Source organism: Ovis canadensis, chromosome 21 (genome assembly GCF_042477335.2).
Source record: "Ovis canadensis isolate MfBH-ARS-UI-01 breed Bighorn chromosome 21, ARS-UI_OviCan_v2, whole genome shotgun sequence".
NCBI classification, from domain to species: domain Eukaryota; kingdom Metazoa; phylum Chordata; class Mammalia; order Artiodactyla; family Bovidae; genus Ovis; species Ovis canadensis.
In genome coordinates this window covers 56,924,827-56,946,147 of record NC_091265.1, presented here as the reverse complement: position 1 = coordinate 56,946,147, position 21,321 = coordinate 56,924,827, and the positions used below count along the sequence as shown (strand labels likewise).

Genomic DNA, 21,321 nt, shown 5'->3' with positions numbered 1-21,321 from the left:
GTTTCAGCTTCAGCATCAGTCCTTCTAGTGAATATTCAGGGTTGATTTCCTTTAGCATTGACTAGTTTGATCTCCTTGCTGTCCAAGGCTGTACTTAATGGCACTGAATTTTACATGAAGTGGTTCAAATGGTAAATTTTACATTATGTGGGTTTGATCACAATTAAAAAGAAAAATAAAAACCAGAAGCTCAGTTCAGTTCAGTCACTCAGTCGTGTCCGACTCTGACACCCCATGACTTGCATCACGCCTGGCCTCCCTGTCCATCACCAACTCCCGGAGTTCACTCAAACTCACGTCCATCGAGTCGGTGATGCCATCCAACCATCTCATCCTCTGTGGTCCCCTTCTCCTCCTGCCCCCAAACCCTCCCAGCATCAGGGTCTTTTCCAATGAATCAACTCAAAGTATTGGAGTTTCAGCTTTAACATCAGTCCTTCCAATGACCACCTAGGACTGATCTCCTTTAGAATGGACTGGCTGAATCTCCTTGAAGTCCAAGGGACTCTCAAGAGTCTTCTCCAAAACCACAGTTCAAAAACATCAATTCTTCAGCGCTCAGCTTTCTTCACAGTCCAACTCTCACATCCATACATGACCACAGGAAAAACCATAGCCTTGACTAGACGGACCTTTGTTGGCAAAGTAATGTCTCTGCTTTTGAATATGCTATCTAGGTTGGTCCATAACTTTCCTTCCAAGGAACACGTGTCTTTTAATTTCATGGCTGCAATACCATCTGCAGTGATTTTGGAGCCCAAAAGAAATAAAGTCTGACACTGTTTCTACTGTTTCCCCATGTATTTCCCATGAAGTGATGGGACTGGATGCCATGATCTTCGTTTTCTGAATGTTGAGCTTTAAGCCAACTTTTTCACTCTCCTCTTTCACTTTCATCAAGAGGCTCTTTAGTTCCTCTTCACTTTCTGCCATAAGGGTGGTGTCATCTGCATATCTGAGGTGATTGATATTTCTCCCGGCAATCTTGATTCCAGCTTGTGCTTCTTCCAGCCCAGTGTTTCTCATAATGTACTCTGCATAGAAGTTAAATAAGCAGGGGGACAATATACAGCCTTGATGTACTCCTTTTCCTATTTGGAACCAGTCTGTTGTTCCATGGCTGGTTCTAACTGTTGCTTCCTGACCTGCATACAGATTTCTCAAGAGGCAGGTCAGGTGGTCTAGTATTCCCAGCTCTTTCAGAATTTTCCATAGTTTGTTGTGATCCACACTGTCAAAGGCTTTGGCATGGTCAATAAAGCAGAAATAGATGTTTTTCTGGAACTCTCTTGCTTTTTCCATGATCCAGCAGATGTTGGCAATTTGATCTCTGGTTCCTCTGCCTTTTGTAAAACCAGCTTGAACATCAGGGAGTTCATGGTTCACGTATTGCTGAAGCCTGGCTTGGAGAATTTTGAGCATTACTTTACTAGCATGTGAGATGAGTGCCATTGTGCGGTAGTTTGAGCATTCTTTGGCATTGCCTTTCTTTGGGATTGGAATGAAAACTGACCTTTTCCAGTCCTGTGGCCACTGCTGAGTTTTCCAAATTTGCTGGCATATTGAATGCAGCACTTTCACAGCAACATCTTTCAGGGTTTGAAATAGCTCAACTGGAATTCCATCACCTCCACTAGCTTTGTTCATAGTGATGCTTTCTAAGGCCCACTTGACTTCACATTCCCGGATGTCTGGCTCTAGATGAGTGATCACACCATCGTGATTATCTGGGTCGTGAAGATCTTTTTTGTACAGTTCTTCTGTGTATTCTTGCCACCTCTTCTGAATATCTTCTGCTTCTTTTAGGACCATACCATTTCTGTCCTTTATCGAGCCCATCTTTTCATGAAATGTTCCTTGGTATCTCTAATTTTCTTGAAGAGATCTCTAGTCTTTCCCATTCTGTTGTTTTCCTCTATTTCTTTGCATTGATCACTGAGGAAGACTTTCTTATCTCTCCTTACTATTCTTTGGAATTCTGTGTTCAGATGCTTGTATCTTTCCTTTTCTCCTTTGCTTTTCGCCTCTCTTCTTTTCACAGCTATTTGTAAGGCCTCCTCAGACAGCCATTTTGCTTTTTTGCATTTCTTTTTCTTGGGGATGGTCTTGATCCCTGTCTCCTGTACAATGTCATGAAGCTCTAAATGTTTAGATGTTACTTGCATCTAAAACCTAATATCCGTTCCTTTTATTTTTCATTGAGTATGTTGACTTTTTTTATCTTGAAATATAATTGACATATAACAGTTAGCTTCAGATGTGCCTTGCGAAATGATCACCAGGATACGTCTAAGATCTATTTTTTATTTTAATTTTTGTACTGAAGTATCAAATTTTTGTATTTTTTTGTATTGTATTGTATTTTTTGTATTGAACATATTGAAGTATGTTGCATTAGTTTCAGATGTACAATATAGTGGTTCAGCTATGCATATATATGTATCTATTCTTTTCTCAGATTCTTTTCCCTTACAAATTGTTACAAAATATTGAGCATAAAGTTCCTTGTGCTATACAGTAGGTCCTTGTTGATTGTGTATTCTATGTATAGTGTTATGTATGTGTGAATCCCCCATTCCTGCTTTATCCCTCCCTCTCTTTTCCCTTTGGCAACCATAAGTTTGTTTTCTATGTCTGTTGGTCTATTTCTGTTTTGTAAATAAGTTCATTTCTGTCATTTTTTTAAGACAACACATATAAACAGTAACATATAATATTTGTCTTCCTTGGTCTATCTTACTTCATTTAGCATGATAACCTAGAGGTCCGTCAATGTTGCTATGAATGGCATTATCTCATTATTTTTTATGACTGAGTAATATTCCACTGTATGTATGTACCACATCATTTTGTTTTTATTTTTTTAATTTACTTTTTGGCTACACCTCTTAATTTGCAGGATCTTAGTTCCCTGACCAGGGGTCAAACCCCGCCCCCCTGCAGTGGAAGTGTGGAGTCCTAAGCACTGGACCCTCAGAGAAATCCCTGTACCACATCCTTATCCACTCATCTGTGGATGGACATTTAGGTTGCTTCCACGTCTTGGCTACTAAAATCCATTCTCGATTCTCTCCTTTACTTACCCCATCTGACCAACCTATCAGGAAATCTTGCACCTCCAGGAGACTTCCAGAATTTGTCCTTTCGTCTCTGCATCCACACTTGGTCCAAGCTACCATCCATACCTCTAATTATGACAGCAGCAACCTCCTAATTCCTAACTCATCCCCCTGATGGACTCTTGCCCTCCTGCAGCCCGTTGTCTCCTAAGCAGCCAGATCATAACTTAGCTCATAGTATTCTCCTCGCTCAAACCAAATGGCTTACTCCTGGCTCTTAGGATAAAAGCCAAGCTCCCTACCTGGTCTCTGGGGTGTATGCCATCTGTCACAATCAGCCTCTCCAGCCCCATCTCTGACCACATCCTCTGGCTTACCTCTTTCTGCTTCTTGAGTGTGCTAAGCTTGCTCCCACATCAGGGCTTTGCTCCTGCTGTTTTCTCTGCCTAATCTCCTTCCTGGCACCCAGACCTCAGCTTCCTGTCACCTCTGCAGAAAGGCTTTTCCCTTCTGAGTCTAAACTAGCTGCCGAGTCCCTTTATCACATATTCCTGGCACATTTTCCTGAACAGCCCTTATTATTTCCTAATATGCTTTTTATTCTTTTTTGAAAAACAAACTATTCATTTGGTAAACACAAATTATGTCTATGTCTCAGACACACTTAAAAAAATATATCTATCTATCTATTTATTTTTTGGCTGCGCTGGGTCTCTGTTGCTGCACAGACTTTCTCTAGGTGTGCCGTGCAAGGGCTACTCTCTAGTTTCGGGGCATGGGCTTCTCACTGCGGTGGCCTCTCTTGTTCCAGAGCGCAGGCTCTAGGGCGTGTGGGCTTCAGTAGCCGTGGCGCGTGGGGTTAGTTGCTCCGTGGCACGTGGTCTGTTCCTGGATCAGGGATCACACCCGTGTCCCCTGCCTTGGCAGGTAGATTCTTAACCACTGAAACACCAGGGAAGTCCTTTTCTTGTTTGTTTGTCTAATTTTGTATGGTCCATGTCCTCCCCCAGAATGGAAACTCAACGAAGAGCAGGAACCTGCAGGGCTGGGTCTCTATCATCTAGAATGGAGCCTGGCCTGTCACAGGTGCACAATATATATATAAAGCTAAGTCAGTGGAAAATTAAAGTGTTTCCCTAACATGGGGAATATTGCTTGTATTGGGCTGAATGGTGGTGCTCAAAAAGATATGTCCATGTCCCAGAACCTGTAAATGTGCCCATATTTGGAAAAATGGCAGTAGGGTGATGTGGATAAATTCAGAGTTTGGGATTAAAATGTACAGATTACTACATATAAAATAGATAACTGGATGATGCAGGGTACCCAAAGCCGGTGCTCTGTGACAACCTAGAGGGGCGGGAGGTCTGTTTAAGAGGGAGAGGACATGTGTCTCCCTGTGGCTGATTCATGTAGATATGTGGCAGAAACCATCACAATATTGCAAAGTAATTATCCTCCAATTAAAAATCAAATTAAAAAAATAGATAACCAACAAGGTCCTACTGCCCAGCACAGGGAACTATACCTGATATCTTGTATTAACCTTTAAGGGACGAGAATGTAAATAAAGCAAGTATGTATATCTGACCTGGAGGAGGAAATGGCAGCCCACTCCAGTATTCTTGCCTTGAGAATCCCATGGACAGAGAAGCCTGGTGGGCTACAGTCCATGGGATCACAAAGAGTCAGACACGACTAAGCAACTAACACACACACACACACACGTATATGTGAATCACTTTGCTGTACACCTGGAGTAACACAAGATTGTTAATCAACTATACTGCAATAAATATTAAAAAAAACAAAACAATGGTCTTTGCAGATATAATTAAGTTGATGATCTTATGATGAGATCATCCCAGATCCCGGCTGAACCTTAAATCCAAGGACAAGTGTCCTCAAAAGGCATGGAGGAGATGGCCACATGCAGACAGAGGCTGAGATTGGAGTGATGGTGACACAAACCAGATTTCCTGGAGCCACCAGAACCTGAAAGATATAGGGAGGGATCTTCCCATGTAGAGCCTTCAGAGGGAGCACGGCCCCGCCAGCACCTTGATTTCAGACTTCTGGCCTCCAGAACTTTCAGAGAAGAAATTTCTTGTTGCTTGAAGCCACCCAGGTTGTGGTGACTGATCTTGTGAACTGAGGACACTGCCCTAGGACACTGATCTTCTGAACTCTTTTGGCAAAAATTAACTGTGTGTTCCCGTCGTGGTGCCTTGTTACAGCTGCCCTGGGACACTGATCTTCTGAACTCTTTTGGCAAAAATTAACTGTGTGTTCCCTTTGATATTAAATTAACCACAAATAACAGTATGCAATTCTTTCCCACATGTGTGTCCTTTTTCGACCACTTGATAAGTAAGGGAAAGATAACTAAAGGAAGTTCTGCTTCTTGGCATTGCCCACAACAGTTTGCAGAGTGTTAGGGTCAGAGCGGGCACTTGGCAAGTCGGTATTGATTGAACAGAAGGGAATATTGATACACTCCCTCTCAGATCGAGGTTACAAAGCAAAGACTCTGGCATCATCAGGGGTCCAGGGAACTTTGCTGTCTGTTGCCATCACTTTGTGGCAAATAGATGGGAAAACAACGGAAACAGTGACAGACTTTATTTTTTGGAGCTCCAAAATCACTGCAGATGGTGACTGCAGCCATGAAATTAAAAGATGCTTGCTCCTTGGAAGAAATGCTTTGCTCCTTGGAAGAAAACCAAGACAACATATTGAAAAGCAAAGACATTACTTTGTAAACAAAGGTCCGTCTAGTCAAGGCTATGGTTTTCCCTGTAGTCATGCATGGACATTAGAGATGGATTATAAAGAAAGCTGAAAGCTGAAGGATTGATGCTTTTGAACTGTGGTGTTGGAGAAGACTCCTGAGAGTCCCTTGGACTGCAAGGAGATCAAACCAGTCAATTCTAAAGGAAATCAGTCCTGAATATTCATTGGAAGGACTGATGTTGAAGTTGAAGCTCCAATACTTTGGCCACCTGATGTGAAGAACTGACTCATTTGAAAAGACTCTGATGCTGGAAAAGATTGAAGACAGGAGGAGAAGGAGACAACAAAGGATGAGGTGGCTGGATGGCGTCATTGACTCAATGAACATGAGTTTCAGCAAGCTCCCGGAGTTGGTGATGGACAGGGAAGGCTGGCGTGCTGCAGTCCATGGAGTTGAAAAGAGTCGTACACGAATGGATGGCTGAACTGAACTGAACTGAAGCCTTGAGTTGATACCAGTTTGGGTGTAATTTTGGCTTTGTCCACACTGATCTGCTATCTCTCAGACTCAGCCTTTACAACATAGGGAATATAACCAATATATATATATTTTTTTGAGAGGAAATAGCATTTATTGGTGAGCATGATTAAGGAGGGGACAGTGCTGATGCTCATGAGTGCAGGGCCTGCCATTTGTCCAGGGGACCACGATTAGGGATGTATTTGACCCCACAGCCATCTGGGATGAGTCGCTTTTCTGCCACCATGTTCTCAAATTCATCCGCGTTGAATTTGGTAAATCCCCACTTCTTAGAGGTGTGGATCTTCTGGCGGCCAGGGAACTTGAACTTGGCCCGGCAGAGGGCTTCAATCACATGTTCCTTGTTCTGCAGCTTGGTGCGGATGGGGATGGACATTATGACCTGGCCAATGTGGACCCTGGCCACTGCGCCCTGAGGCTTTCCAAAGGCACCGCGCATACCTGTCTGGAGTCTAGACTGGGAAACAGCAGGCCAGTCATGAATGCCCACTAGGAAGAGTGGTCTCCAAGGTCCCTTAGGGCAACCTGTACAGGCAACAGGTTGCATACACTACCAAGGAGCCTGCTATTTGCAGCCATTGCACACTGGGCCCCCATGGGGAAAAGAGCACAGTCGGCTTAATTGGCTGCAAACCAATATTTTATAATAACTGTAAATGGAATATAACCTTTAAAATTGTGAATCACTATATGGCACGCCTGTAACTTGTGTAATATCAGCTATCATTGATATTACATCAGCTATTTTTGTTGGTCAGTCTCTAAGTTGTGTCTGACTCTTCGAGACTCTGGACTGTAGCATGCCAGGATCCTCTGTCTAATGGGATTTCCCAGGCAAGAAGACTGCAGTGTGTTGCCATTTCCTTCTCCGGGGAATCTTCCCGGACCAGGGATCAAACCCATGTCTTCTGCATTGGCAGGTGGATCCTGTACGACTGAGCCACCAGGGAAACCCACATCAACTATACTTCAACTAAAAAGAACAACAACAGCTTACAACTCCTGTCATCTCAGTTCCCCCAAGCCTGACTACTATGGAAGACGTGTTCTCTAAATGGAACTTGTAGGCTTGTCGAAATAACTGAGCTCCACACTTCCCTTGTGGTCCAGCAGCTAAGACTCCATTCTCCCAATGCAGGATGCCCACGAGCCACCACTAAGACCTGGCACAGCCAGATACATACATAAATGAATATATTTTTAAAAAAGTGACCGAGTTCTGGGAGGGGGACCTCCCAGATGGTGGAGGGCGTGGTTCATGGCTTTGTCCTTAACCCTCATTTGCTCCCTCTGTGGGCACACACCCAAGTCTGGTGGTCTTCGCTGGGGGCCTTCTCAGGTGACAGAGGAAGTGACAATGGAGAGAAAATCAAAGTGGAAAAAATAACTCACAAGAAAGCAGGAGAAGTAGCAGGCCCCAGGGAAAAGCAAGGACCTCAGAGTCACTCGAAACTGGTTCTGGACACATAAAGACTAGGCTCTGATCTGCGGGCCCCTAAGGCGCAGGCAGCCACGTTGGGGAGTGGTGGACGCTGGCCTTTTCCTAAGAGGATGCCTCTGTTTGTCTTTCCTTTTCTGACTTGGGATTTTTCCACTTTGTCTTTCCTGCCCAGGCTTCTCTGGGGATCCTTGCCCTCCTTCTGACCTTGCTGGTGAGAAGGGCTTCGATAAATGCTTCATGGCATGCTCAGGAACCCCTCTCTGAAAAAGGCGGCTGGACCTACCCCTCTGTCCCCTACTCCCCCTGTTCCTGTTTGAAGGTTGAGGGCAGGGATGGTTGACCTTCCTGCACTGGGGCAGCAGAGGATGGGTGTGGCCGCATGGGCAGTGTCTGGGACCGAGGGGCTGGGAAGTGTGTCTATTTTTCTTTCCTCTCCACTTCCTCTTATGGCTCTCTCTCCTCCCTTCCCCCAACTCCCCTCTCCCAACACCATTTTCTTTCCAAACACAGAAAGGAGCAACAATCAGCGTGAAGCAGGAAGTAAAGGGAAAGAGAGGGAAAGAGCAGAGCGAGATGGGAAGGTGGTACCCCGAGGTCGCAAGGTGAGGCTTACTTGATGAGCAAAGTCGATGCAAGTGATTTATGTAAGAAAGGGCTGTTCAAGAGGCAAATCAGGGGTGCTAAGGACCTTCTAGAGAGCTAAGAGTCAGGTTGGATTCCTTCAAGGGTAGAGTGGCTCAACTTCAGACTACGAAGATTGAAAATGACCCCTGAATGGACTTCTCTGGTGGTCCAGTGGTTGAGAATCTGCCTTCCAGTATGCAGGGGACACAGCTCGATGCTTGCTTGGGGAACTAAGATCCACAGGCCGCAGGGCAACTAAGCCTGTGAGACACAACTAGATAAGCCTGGACGCTGAAACAAAGACCCAGCACAGCCAAAAAGCAATCCAACCAACCAGCCAAAAATGGCCACTGAAAAAAATGTATATGAAAGGAGAGAGGCTTCCACCTGCCCCATGAGGTACAGTCTGAGAAGTGAGGGGTGATACATATGATGGGGTCACACAGACACACACGCTTCTGCACGCGCACACACACACAGACACACACGCTTCTGCATGCACACACACATGCTCTTTGGCTTAGAACAAATCTATCTGGCCCTTGGCTTGTCTCAGAAAAGTTCTCAGTGGCTCACGAAGGCGACAAAGGCAGGACAGGACATCGAACCCTGGAAGGTGGTTTTTGTGTGATGGCACCAGGACTAGCCCTAGAGTATGATTTTTAAAGTTATTTTATTGTTAACTAAAACCTAAGTATACACACAATAATAAAATAAAATTTAAAGTAAAGTACAGGTACAGCTGCTGCTGCTGCTGCTGCGTCGCTTCAGTCACGCACCATGCAAAACAAAGGTATGACTTTAATGAGTGATTCTAAGGTGAACCTCTTTATAACTACTACCCAGGTCTGAAGGGAGACTCTTCCAGCCACCCCTAGAAGTTCCTTCTGCATCCCCTCCTAACCCACATCGATCCTTCCCCAACAGTAGCCTCTCTCCCAACTTTTTAAGGAATCACAAGCTTGAGCCTTTTACAGTTTTATCGCCCAGGTGTGCATCACTAGACATCATGTTTATTTAGTCTTGTTCATTAAAAAATATATATATATTTATTTATTTGGCTGCACCAGGTCTTAGTTGCAGCATATGGAATCTTTAATTGTTGCACAGGAACTCTTAGTTGCGGCATGTGGGATCTAGTTCCTTGACCAGGAATTGAACCTGGGCCTCCTGCATTGGGAGCGAGGGGTCTTAGCCACTGAACCACCAGGGAAGTCCCAGTCTTGCTCATGTTTTAATTGGATGTGTCTTTTCAGTCTTTTAAAATTCTGAATATTATTATGAACGTTATTGTTATGAATGTTGCCAGGTCCAAACTTGTATGTTCACGCACAACAGGCCAATAAATCAAGGGATGAATTGTTGGGGGGAAGGGAATAGCCACTGTATTCAGACAGCCAGCAGACTGAGAAGATGGTAGTCTAGAGTCCCAGAGAACCATCTTCCCCAAGTTAGAACACAGGCTTCTTTTATACTAAAAGGGACGGGGGTGGGGGTGGGGGGGTTGAAAGTACTGGTTCCAGCCAGACTGTAGAGGGAATATGTTAATTTCTTCTTCCCTGTGGCCACTCACAGGTGGGCCTGCTCAGGATGTTACCTGCCAGCTACAAAAGTGTATTTTAGCTTAAGGCTCATTGCTTGGGAGGCAGGGTTCCCAGAGATGGGCCATTATGTTTAATTTAAGCTTACAGGAAACGTTCCATTAGTGACTAACTTGTAATAGAATAAAAAATTATTTCCACACTAAGAATTACTTTGGGACGATCAGATGACCTCCTCAGGCTGGTCATCCAAAGAATGACCCATTCTTTTTTGTCCCACAGGTAAAAATACATGCCTTTAAAAACATGTCTTAATAAGTTGAAATATGTGTCTGCTTTCCTTCTTCCTACAAGGCTTCTCCTCTTCTCTGTTTGCTTTGGCATTTGAGTGTGTCACAGACAAATGAGTCAGTTGAGATGAGGTCTTCAATTTGCTTGAACCAGACGTGTGTCACCCCTCCTCTGGGGAGGGAGCAGGAAGTGCCCATTTCATCCCTCACGTAGGACACCCTGGCTGAAATAAGCTCAAAACATGCCCTGCCTTCCCTGAGGGTCTGTTTTTTAATTTTTGGAAGTATAGCTGATTTATAAAGTTGTGTTAATTTCTGCTGTACAGTAACGTGATTCAGTTATACATATATATATATATATACACACTTTCTTTTTTATATTCTTTTCTATTATGACTATCATAGGATACTGAGAATAGTTCTCTGTGCTATACAGTAGGACCTTGTTTATCAGCACAAAAACAGGTCTGCTTTGAGGTTCAAACAAGATGATGAAATTGGAAGTGAAAGTTGCTCAATCGTGTCTGACTCTTTGCGACCCCATGAACTATACAGTCCATGGAATTTTCAGGCTAGAATACTGGAGTAGGTAGCCGTTCCCCTCTTCAGGGGATCTTCCCAACCCTGGGATCGAACCCAGGTCTCCCACATTGCAGGCAGGTTCTTTGCCATGTTCTTCAAATCCCTTTAACTGTGGAAGCACTGACCAGGGGCTAGTGGTGTTTTTATGTATTACTTTCTTACAGACCAGGAGCATAGGAAATGGCTCATCCTCATGCCTGGCTAGTGCCACACGTTCTGGGACCAGAACCCAGGTCCTGACCCCCATCTGGGGTAAAGCCTGCCTGACTGCATGCTTAGCTGGGTCTCATGTCTTGCAGTTCCTTCAACTAAAAGCAGTTTAACTGGGATGCAACATGAGAATCTCCACATAGCCAGGCCTCTTCATCAGTTATCAACAGTTTGGTTTGAGAAGTTGTAGAAGGTAAGGTGGATAGGACTTGGTGATTGATTGGATGGGGGGAAGGGGGTGGTGATGGAGAGGAAAAGAGAAGGAGGGATCCAGATTGATCCCGGGCCTCTGGCCTGTTTTGAGGAGACAAGGGAAGAAGCTGAGCCAGCCTGGAGGGAGTCGTGGGCTGAGTGAGCAGAGGCTCTCTGGAGCGTGGGGGCTGTGCTGTTTGCAACCCCAAGCCCCCTGGTTCCTTACACTTGGACCTACCAAATGAATGACCAAGGACACTGGGTAGCAGGGTCCACAGACGGCTTGCCTGAGGGCTGAGCTGGGGGGACCTGGCAGAGTCTTTGCTTTCTTTCCTCTCCAATCCTTAAACCTTGGTTTGACCCTGTGAGAATGAAAATATTTGACCGTCTGAAAATGAAAAATAACCAGCCGTTTCCCAGCCCCCCCCCCCCCCCACAACCGCCCCAAAAAGAGAAGTTTTGCATATGAACGGAAAGATGCAAGAGGGTGTTCTAGAAAGCTTGGGCTGATGGTTCCACTTGCTGGGGAGCTGCCCAGACTCTGCCCCACGTAACCCTTTTCTGGGGATGAGAATTCAGCTCGATCTCAAAACAGCCCGCATTCACTCTCTGCTGTGCCTGTCTTGGAGTACATTTAGGGTGCACAGTGGTGGGGACAGGAAGTGCCCCAGGGTGGGTCACATCGACCTACAGAGGATCCGGGCTGGGGAGCAGACCCTTCCTCACATTCCGGACCCAGCTTGTCTCACTTTTTAGGTCAGGATAACACTGCCTGGTCCTGCTTTTGGAGGTTCCAGCTTGTCCACCACTGTTTGCAGCCAGGGATGGTATCACCCTGCGGGGCTGATCGTCATAATTCCATGTGACTTATTGCCATTTGTGGAATTATGAGCCATGTCAAGGGTGCCCTTGAGTCTGGCTTTATCGCCCCTGGGTGTCCATGACTCTGAGAAGCAGACCTGAGTCACTTTGTGTACATTTGTTACCTAGGAAGCCCTCTGAAATGCTGGCCAATCTGAGGCTGCCACAGTCTTTGTCCTCTAGCCAAAAAGCCAAACAAACAAACCGCCCCCTCTCTATTAAACTTCTACCAGCTTTCTAGACCCAGCACAGCCTTCAAAGAGGCCTCTCTTTGCACAGTAATGTATCCCATTAACTTGAAATCCTGGATATGCTGATCTGCACACACGTGACACTCTACACTGTCATCTGGCAAGTTGGGTGCTGTGCCATCTTCCCAGCTGGATGTGGGGGACATACTTCTTCCCCTCCCTCCAGAGGCGGCTGTATAGAGTTCCCCAAGTTTGATTCTTTCAGAGGCAGATCATCTGGTTTTATTCTGCCCCAAATATTGAGATGGAAGCGTAAGGTAGTGAAGGTCCCCAGCACAATCCAGGGTTTTTGAGTTGACTTCAACATCAGTGATGCCCACAGGGATCATGAGGGTGGCCCAGGGGGCATGTGCTGCCGCCTTGGGTATGTGTGGCTCCAGGGTCAACCTGCTCCAAGTCACATTTTGGTTACTGATACTTTCAATGTTTAAGCACTTCAGGCTCAGTGAACTCAATCTCCTCTCAATGCCATTGAAAAAGCAATGGCTAGATCTTGGAGGGAGTAGGTGGAAGTGAGCAAGGAGGGTTGTCTTCTTCCTCACACCCTTTCGCTCTTGTGTTTTCTTCTTCTTAATTGGAATATAGTTGATTAACAAGGCTGTGTTAGTTTCAGATGTACAGCAAAGTGACTCAGTTACATATCTATATCTATTCTTTTCCATTATAGGCTATTGCAAGGCATAGAAGATATATTACAAGATACAGTTTCCTGTGCTCTACAGTAGGTCCTTGTTTCTTGTGCTTATTCTTTTTGTGTTGACGGTGGAACCAGGGAGAGGAAACTCGATATTTCTCTGACTGCCCATGGCAAGCCATCCTCTCTCTCTTTTTTTTGTAACAGTGCCCATCCACGGTTGTGGCTGCTTTTCTGTCTAGCTCTGGTCATTCCTCTTCTTTGAGCATCAACAGCTCCCCTCTCCAGGGGGGCTCAGTTCTCTGTTCTTCAAAGGATCCTAAGAAACCTCTCTGCACTGTCCCCCATGGGACCAGCTGAGGCCCAGCCTCTTCCCTCCGGGCCTCCCCTAGTTGGGCTCAGCGCTGCTCAAAGCCTCTAGGCTGAAGGACAGGGTTGTTTTTCTTTATGGCCAGTGTGTCACAGATCACTCATTCTGTTGTTGTTGTTCAGTGGCTCAACTGTGTCCGACTCTTTGTGACCCGGTGGACTGCAGCACGCCAGGCTTCCCTATCCTTCACCATCTCCTGGAGCTTGCTCAAACTCATGTCCATTGAGTCAGTCATGCCATCCAACCATCTCATCCTGTCTCCCCCTTCCCCATTTGTGTTCAATCTTTCCCAGCATCAGGGTCTTTTCCAATGAGTTGGCTCTTTGCATCAGGTGGCCAAAGTATTGGAGCTTCAGCTTCAGCGTCAGTCCTTCCAAGGAATATTCAGGGTCGATTTCCTTTAGGATTGACTACTTCTGTAAAATACATTAAAAATTCCCAGGGAAGGGTGGCAGAGTATGCCGTTCTAAAATATGCTGTTTTGGGACATCCCTTGTGGTACAGTGGATAAGAATTTGCCTGCCAATGCAGGGGACATGGGTTCAGTCCCTGAACCAGAATGATTCTGCATGCTGGGGAACAACCAAGCCCCTGCGACGAAACTACTCAGGCTGAGATCCAGAGCACGTGCTCGGCAACAAGAGAAGCCATTGCAACGAGAAGGCCGTGAACTGCAATGAAGAGAAGCCTCTGCAGGCCACGGCCGGAGAAAGCCTGCGGGCAGCAACAGAGACCCAGCGCAACCCCTCCCACCACACACAGAAGTGGGTTTTGGCATAAAGATTAGTTTAAGCTAAAAAACACATTTTTAACACAGCAGGTGTAAGAAGGGTATTCTGATTCTCCCCCTTTTCTCCCTAAAGTTCTGTTCAGTTTAGTTTAGTTGCTCAGTTGTGTCCGACTCTTTGCGACCCCATGAATCGCAGCACGCCAGGCCTCCCTGTCCATCACCATCTCCCGGAGTTCACTCAGACTTACATCCATCGAGTCAGTGATGCCATCCAGCCATCTCATCCTCGGTCGTCCCCTTCTCCTCCTGCCCCCAATCCCTCCCTGCATCAGAGTCTTTTCCAATGAGTCAACTCTTCGCATGAGGTGGCCAAAGTACTGGAGTTTCAGCTTTAGCATCATTTCTTCCAAAGAAATCCCAGGGCTGATCTCCTTCACAATGGACTGGTTGGATTTCCTTGTAGTCCAAGGGACTCTCAAGAGTCTTCTCCAACACCACAGTTCAAAAGCATCAATTCTTCGGTGCTCAGCCTTCTTCACAGTCCAACTCTCACATCCATACGTGACCACAGGAAAAACCATAGCCTTGACTTGAGGGACCTTAGTTGGCAAAGTAATGTCTCTGCTTTTGAATATGCTATCTAGGTTGGTCATAACTTTCCTTCCAAGGAGTAAGCATCTTTGAATTTCATGGCTGCAATCACCATCTGCAGTGATCTGGGAGCCCAAAAAAATAAAGTCTGACACTGTTTCCCCATCTATTTCCCATGAAGTGATGGGACTGGATGCCATGATCTTCGTTTTCTGAATGTTAAGATTTAAGCCAACTTTTTCACTCTCCTCTTTCACTTTCATCAAGAGGCTTTTTAGTTCCTCTTCACTTTCTGCCATAAGGCTGGTGTCATCTGCATATCTGAGGTTATTGATATTTCTCCTGGCAATCTTGATTCCAGCTTGTGCTTCTTCCAGTCCAGCGTTTCTCATGATGTACTCTGCATAGAAGTTAAATAAGCAGGGGGACAATATACAGCCTTGACATTCTCCTTTTCCTATTTGGAACCAGTCTGTTGTTCCATGTCCAGTTCTAACTGTTGCTTCCTGGCCTACATACAGATTTCTCAAGAGGGAGGTCAGGTGGTCTGGTATTCCCATCTCTTTCAGAATTTTCCACAGTTTATTGTGATCCACACAGTCAAAGGCTTTGGCATAGTCAATAAAGCAGAAATAGATGTTTTTCTGGAACTCTCTTGCTTTTTCCATGATCCAGTGGATGTTGGCAATTTGATCTCTGGTTCCTCTGCCTTTTGTAAAACCAGCTTGAACATCAGGGAGTTCACGGTTCACGTATTGCTGAAGCCTGGCTTGGCGAATTTTGAGCATTACTTTACTAGCATGTGAGATGAGTGCAGTTGTGTGGTAGTTTGAGCATTCTTTGGTATTGCCTAAAAGCAGGAGCTAAAACCCCCAGATGGAAGATGCCTTCCCTATACTGGGAGAAAAGTAATATTGTTATTATCAAGGCCAGGGAGTTGAACCCAGAATTCTGTACAAACAGAACTTGCTGAAATAATTCTCATCTTCCGTTAACCTCCTTTATGTTTTTCTTTCTTTTCTACAATTGCCTCTCTTTGTTCAAACTACTATAAAAACCATTGAGGGTTTATCACTTTCTTTGAGTCTGCATTTTCTTATGAGGGCTCTTGCGTCATATAAGACTTGTTGTAAATAAAGGTGTGTGCTTTTCTCCTGTTAATCTGTTTTATGTCAATTTAATCCTCAGGCCCAGCCAAAAACCCTAAAAGGGCAGAGGTAAAAATTGCCTCCCTTACACTAAGGATATGATATTTTGAAAATAAATCCAGAAAACACAAGTCCTGTTTTGATTATTAGACTCAACGGTCAGAAAATTACTCTTGGAAATTGCTATAAAACTTGCTTAACAATTTCTCTTGCCTTCTGTACTTATTACTTCTTGGACCAGCCACACAGTTCATGGATGAGCCCCTGCCTCTGGAACACAGTGTGTATAGTCCTGGTCTAACTCACCTTGAAAGAGTTTGCTGTGTTTTAATAAAACACATTCTTTACTATTGTGTGTGTGCTAATTGCTTAGTAGTGTCCGACTGCAACCCCATGGACTGTAGCCCGTGAGGTTCCTCTGTGCATGCATGGAATTCTCCAGGCAAGACTACTGGAGTGGGTTGCCATTCCCTGCTTTAGGCTTCACCACTTTAAGTGTTAATAATATCCCAATTTGTTGTTGTGTAGTTGCTAAGTTGTATCTGATTCTTTTGTAACCCCATGGACAAGAGTACTGGAGTGGGTTGCTGTTTCCTTCTCCAAGGGATCTTCCTCACCTAGTAATCAAACTGCTTCTCCTGCATTGCCCTTAGGATCCTGTCATGCGAGTGTATGTCCCTCGATTCTTTGTCTCATCACAACAAAGATTTGGAGTGACGGACATTAAAGCCCCCTCGGTGAGTCACAGCTCTCAGGTCTTGGATAGACCATGTTATAGCTCTCAGGTCTCAAATGGACCACGTTATAGCTCTTAGACAAATCAGTGTTACAGCTCTATTTTATTTAGAAGATAGCAGGAAAATCCATCTTTGAAGTGTAAGGGCACGTCGATCTAAAGACACGAGAAGAAGAGCGCCTCAGCGCGTGGGAGAGAGAGAGAGAGAGAGAGAGAGAGAGAGAGCTGGCCCTGGCTCCTCTGTTTATATGTTTGTCTCTCTCTGGGCCTGTCGATGTAAATTGGGCCAGCCAGGAGTGTTGTTTGTTTAACCTGAGGTCCTCACTCCGGTCCTCGGCCCTCGGACCTTCTTTTGTTCCATTTTCGCGGGCTTTTCCCTTCCTCATCTGTAGCCACCGCCATTTCGGACTCCTTTTCCTGTTCTACCTACCTAACAATTCTTTACTGCCGAGCCACCAGAGAAGCCCAATATCCTGATTCGTTTACCAAAAAAAATAAAAACCAGAAGCCAGGTATTTATTCTTTCCCCATTTTCTCACCCTCTCCCCGGCAGGCCAGCTCCCCCTCCTACTTCCTTTTCTCCTCCCTCTACATTTCCTTTTCTCAGTCCCAGCAGCCAACTAATTGGATGATTTGACCTTTTGTTGTGAGTTCATTTCTCTCTGTGGTTGACAACTTCTCTGGTGGATCGGGCAGGAATGGAGTCAAGAACTCACACTGAATACAAGCAGTGCCTTGGGTCATGTCCGTGGGCAGAGGCGCTGTATCAACCACTGACGCTGTAGGTGAGATAAAAGGAACTAACCAGTTGGTTGCTCCGGGATTCCATCTGAGGGAGGTTCTGGCTCTGGGCACCTCCACCTTTGCTCCTTCTGGCACAGTGAGGTTCCAGAAGACACTTTCTTAGTATTTCAAGGAGCCCACATCCCTGTGGGCTCCAGGTCTGGCTTGGCCACTTTACCAAGCTGTCTTTCTCCTGGTGACCCAGCCTGTGGGCTCATCCTTGGGGTCCTTGATCTCCTGATCACCCCAGTCAGGATCACAGCTGCTGTGGGTGCCAGACAATGGATTCAGCTCCACACTCTTGTTTCAGTGTGTTCTCTCTGGCCATGGGCAGAATGACAAAAAGATTTGAATGTAAGAGTCCTCTGAAGTTCAGTGAGCAAACAGACTTAGGGTTTCATATTTATCACACAGGGTTATCACATTTATCATTACATCAGATGAAGTGGAGCCAGATGCTTTGTGGGGCAGGGAGCAGCCAGGGAAGATTTGTAGTGGGAACTGTGTTCCCTGGGTTAGAGGATTGCAGAAATGGGGTATGGGACCTCCCTGGCGGTCCAGTGGTTAATAACCTGATCCCTGGTTGGGGAACTAAGATCCCACGGGTCAAAGGGCAACTGTTGTGTTTGAGCATGGAAAAAATTCCATGTACTGCAACTAAGACCCAACATGACCAAAAAGAAATACTTTTTTTTAGAAAAATGTAATGGGGTACGGGATGTGCAAGGGGATAAGAGTAGGGTGGCTGGAGCTGTGGGTGTGAAGTGTGGGTGTGTGGGCGTGAAGGAGGCGCATCCATGGGGCCCCCAACTGCCCCCTCAATTCTCACAAGACTCCTGCAGTCAGGTCGCTACCTTCTGGTCTCCCTTCCTCCTCTCTTGTCCCCTAAAAATCCACTCTCTGCAGCCAAAGTGATTCTTTTATTTTTTTAATTTTTTTTCAAAGTGATTCTTTTAAAACGTAGTTCCAACTTGTCACAGCCCTGCTCCACTCTGTCCACTGGTTTTCAAATAAAATCCAAACTCACCACCTAGCCTCAATGCCTGGTGTGAGACTCTGTCTAGCACCACCCTCCCTGGAGCCCTCTGACACGTACCAGCCTAACAGTGGCACATTGAGCCTCACCTGGACAGGGAGAGGAGACCTGGAGTGGCAGAGCCCTCCAGCCCCAGAGGACCACAGGAATGTCCTTTTCTTGGTGCAGCAGGCTCTCATGGGCTCATTTGCTTGAGGAGATGGGATTTCCATTTTCCACAAGTGGAATATAAAACTAAGCAGTACTGGGGCTCCCCTGATGGCTCCATGGCAAAGAATCTGCCTGCCAGTGCAAGAGACACGAGTTCGATCCCTGATCCAGGAAGATCCCACGTGCTGCGGGACGGCTAAGCCCATGCGCCACAACCATTGAACCTGTGCTCTAGAGCCCAGGAGCTGCAACTACTGCGCCCACGTGCCCCAGAGCCTGTCCTGCAACAAGAGAAGTAACTTCAGTGAGAAACCCAAGCACTGCAACTGGAGAAAACACCTGGGCAGCAACGAAGACCGAGCACAGTCAAAAATAAAGAAATGAAATCACACACGCACACACAAGACATCGCACACACTGGCATTTTCCAGTGAGGGTAAAGATGTGTGAACCCCACAACCAGCCATTGCATTCCTGCAGAAACATTTATGTACATGTATGCGGATCTCGGAGGGCAGAGGGCCAAGAAGCTACAGCCCACTGCCCAATCCTGCCCCCAGTCTGATTTTGTGCAGCTCATGAGCTAAGAACTATTTTACAGTTTTTAGAATGACTTTTCCCCTTTTTCATATTTTAAATTCTATTTCAAAATAAAGACGAATGTTTGACAAAGACCATTGTTGTTTAATCGCTAAGTCCTGTCTGACTCTGGGACACCGTGGACTATATAGCCTGCCAGGCTCCTCTGTCTATGGGATTCTCCAGGCAAGAATACTGGAGTGGGTTGCCATTTCTTTCTCCAAACAGAGACCATATTTGGCCACAAAATGTAAAATATTCCTTTACAGAAAAAATGTGCCAACCTCTGATTATAAGAATGCTCACACAGGATTGTTTCTAATAGCAGAAAACCAGAAACATCTGAAATAGCCGTTATTTGTAGAATAGTATTCTGAGGTCCCCAACATTTTTTGGCACCAAAGACCAGTTTTGTGGAAGACAATTTTTCCACAGACGAGATGGGGGATGGTTTCAGGATGATTCAAGAGCAATATATTTATTGTGAGCTTTATTTCTATTATTATTACATCAGCTCCACATCAGATCATCAGGCATTAGATCCTGGAGGTTGGGGACACGTCCCCTGCACCCCTCCCGCCCCGCAATAGGTCGTTACATTTTAATTTGTTCACTTAAGGAATATCACTCAGCAGTGGAAATGGTCACACGTATAACAGTCTGGATAATTCTCACAAACCTCAGTTCAGTTCAGTTGCTCAGTCCTGTCCAAGTATTTTTGACCCCATGAATCGCAGCACGCCAGGCCTCCCTGTCCATCATCAACTCCCGGAGTTCACTCAAACTCATGTCCATCGAGTCGGTGATGCCATCCAGCCATCTCATCCTCTGTCGTCCTCTTCTCCTCCTGCCCCCAATCCCTCCCAGCATCACAAACCTTTAGTTCAGTTCAGTTCAGTTTATTCGCTCAGTTGTGTCCGACTCTTTGCGACCCCATGAATCGCAGCACGCCAGGCCTCCCTGTCCATCACCAACTCCCGGAGTTCACTCAGACTCACGTTCATTGAGTCCATGATGCCATCCAGTCATCTCATCCTCTGTCGTCCCCTTCTCCTCCTGCTCCCAGTCCTTCCCAGCATCAGAGTCTTTTCCAATGAGTCAACTCTTTGCATGAGGTGGCCAAAGTACTGGAGTTTCAGCTTTAGCATCATTTCTTCCAAAGAAATCCCAGGGCTGATCTCCTTCACAATGGACTGGTTGGATCTCCTTGCAGCCCAAGGGACTCTCAAGAGTCTTCTCCACCACCACAGTTCAAAAGCACCAATTCTTCGGCACTCAACCTTCTTCACAGTCCAACTCTCACATCCATACACGACCACAGGAAAAATCATAGCCTTGACTAGACGGACCTTAGTCTGCAAAGTAATGTCTCTGCTTTTCAATATGCTATCTAGGTTGGTCATAACTTTTCTTCCAAGGAGTAAGCGTCTTTTAGTTTCATGGCTGCAGTCACCGTCTGCAGTGATTTTGGAGCCCAAAAAAATAAAGTCTGACACTGTTTCCACTGTTTCCCCATCTATTTCCCATGAAGTGATGGGACCAGATGCCATAATCTTCGTTTTCTGAATGTTGAGCTTTAAACCAACTTTTTCACTTTCCTCTTTCACTTTCATCAAGAGGCTTTTTAGTTCCTCTTCACTTTCTGCCATAAGGCTGGTGTCATCTGCATATCTGAGGTTATTGATATTTCTCCTGGCAATCTTGATTCCAGCTTGTGCTTCTTCCAGTCCAGCGATTCTCATGATGTACTCTGCATAGAAGTTAAATAAGCAGGGTGACAACATATAGCCTTGACGTACTCCTTTTCCTATTTGGAACGAGTCTGTTGTTCCATGTCCAGTTCTAATTGTTGCTTCCTGACCTACATACAGATTTCTCAAGAGGCAGATCAGGTGGTCTGGTATTCCCATCTCTTTCAGAATTTTCCAAAGTTCATTGTGATCCACACAGTCAAAGGCTTTGGCATAGTCAATAAAGCAGAAATAAATGTTTTTCTGGAACTCTCTTGCTTTTTCCATGATCCAGCAGATGTTGGCAATTTGATCTCTGGTTCCTCTGCCTTTTGTAAAACCAGCGTGAACATCTGGAAGTTCATGGTTCACGTATTGCTGAAGCCTGGCTTGGAGAATTTTGAGCATTACTTTACTAGGATGTGAGATGAGTGCAATTGTGCAGTAGTTAGAGTATTCTCTGGCAATGCCTTTTTTTGGAATTGGAATGAAAACTGACCTTTCCCAGT

General features: G+C 45.6%; 1 long non-coding RNA gene, 1 other non-coding gene and 1 pseudogene across 3 annotated transcripts in view; 1 reads left to right on the top strand and 2 right to left on the bottom strand.

Moving 5' to 3' along the window:
• The window catches only part of LOC138426926 (uncharacterized), a 76,114-nt gene that overhangs the window by 23,470 nt on the left and 31,323 nt on the right, over window positions 1–21,321 (top strand). The window contains exon 4 of one of the 2 annotated variants that reach the window (XR_011251838.1): window positions 16,452–17,047. The exons of the other annotated variant lie outside the window; for it this stretch is intronic. This is a non-coding gene — a long non-coding RNA (uncharacterized lncRNA). Of the gene's footprint in view, window positions 1–16,451; window positions 17,048–21,321 lie in introns of those variants that run through there. 2 annotated transcript variants of the gene reach the window in all.
• LOC138426925 (uncharacterized) lies at window positions 6,418–6,895 on the bottom strand (annotated as a pseudogene).
• LOC138427372 (small nucleolar RNA SNORA70) lies at window positions 6,831–6,965 on the bottom strand. The gene has a single exon (XR_011251976.1). It is a non-coding gene; the product is annotated as a small nucleolar RNA SNORA70 (small nucleolar RNA).